Genomic DNA, 1,009 nt, shown 5'->3' on the forward strand with positions numbered 1-1,009 from the left:
GACTTATAAGCTAAGAGCAGGGGCCTCGAGGAAGAAGAAGGCTGATGTAACAGGGCAATAAAAGCTGCGCAGACACAACCAGTGGTCGCGTCTTCCTTGCTGGCAAGGCCACGCGCGACAAGTGGTGCCGAAACCCGGGAACTGCAGTCCCGTTGCTGGTTGGAGCCCTGCGAGAATGGTACCGGTAAGCCCCGAAGTAAAGTGGGGTCCGCCTAGAGCGGGTAGTAAAACTCGCGCTCCCTAATTTGGGGGAGAGGGAGTCTCACCTAGAGTGAGGACAACCCAGGTAGTGGGCGCTTCTCTGTAGATAAAGAGAAAGCAAGAGTTCGCTGACGAGTGGACTGAAAACGAAAGAGAACTAAACCGAAAATATTATCAGTCATTATGGGCGCCTCCACTTTGCACCCAATTTTTCAGGCTCTGAAGGAGCTGTTGCATGCACGGAGATTGAAGTTGAGTAATAGGATGTTAGAAAAGTTTCTGGGGGAGTGTGATGTGGTGGCTCCATGGTTCGCAGTTTCCGGAAGTCTTACGATCCCCCCTATTGTTGGGGAATGAATTGGGGAGAGACCTGGCCGTGGACTGGGTGTCAGTCCCACACTGTAACCTGGGCCGACAAAGCAAAACGATTTACCTTTTCCCCAGGCATAGCCACTGGATTTAATGAGACCTATGCAGGTGAAAACTTTAGCGATCAAGACCCGCTTCAGCTGTATGTGTCCAACCCTTTTGATAACTGGCTCTTATGCGGTATTAACGGCAGCTGCATGAACGCGGAACCCCTGGCCATGCTTACTGGTGGGCTACATGGAGTTAGTGAGTTTACTTGGAGTACTTCCCAGGGTTGGGGACAGTGGGAGCCAAGGCCCCCCTCTGGAAATTCCTCCACTCATACAGGGTGTTCCAAGACCAAGCAGGGTATTGTGCCTTTGAGAAACATTACTTATAAGCCCACTCCTGTGTGTATCTATCCTCCTTTCATGTTTGTGGTAAGCAATCAAAGCCCTGC

Source organism: Octodon degus, unplaced genomic scaffold (assembly GCF_000260255.1).
Source record: "Octodon degus isolate 3935 unplaced genomic scaffold, OctDeg1.0 scaffold00005, whole genome shotgun sequence".
In the NCBI taxonomy this organism is placed as follows: Eukaryota; Metazoa; Chordata; class Mammalia; order Rodentia; family Octodontidae; genus Octodon; species Octodon degus.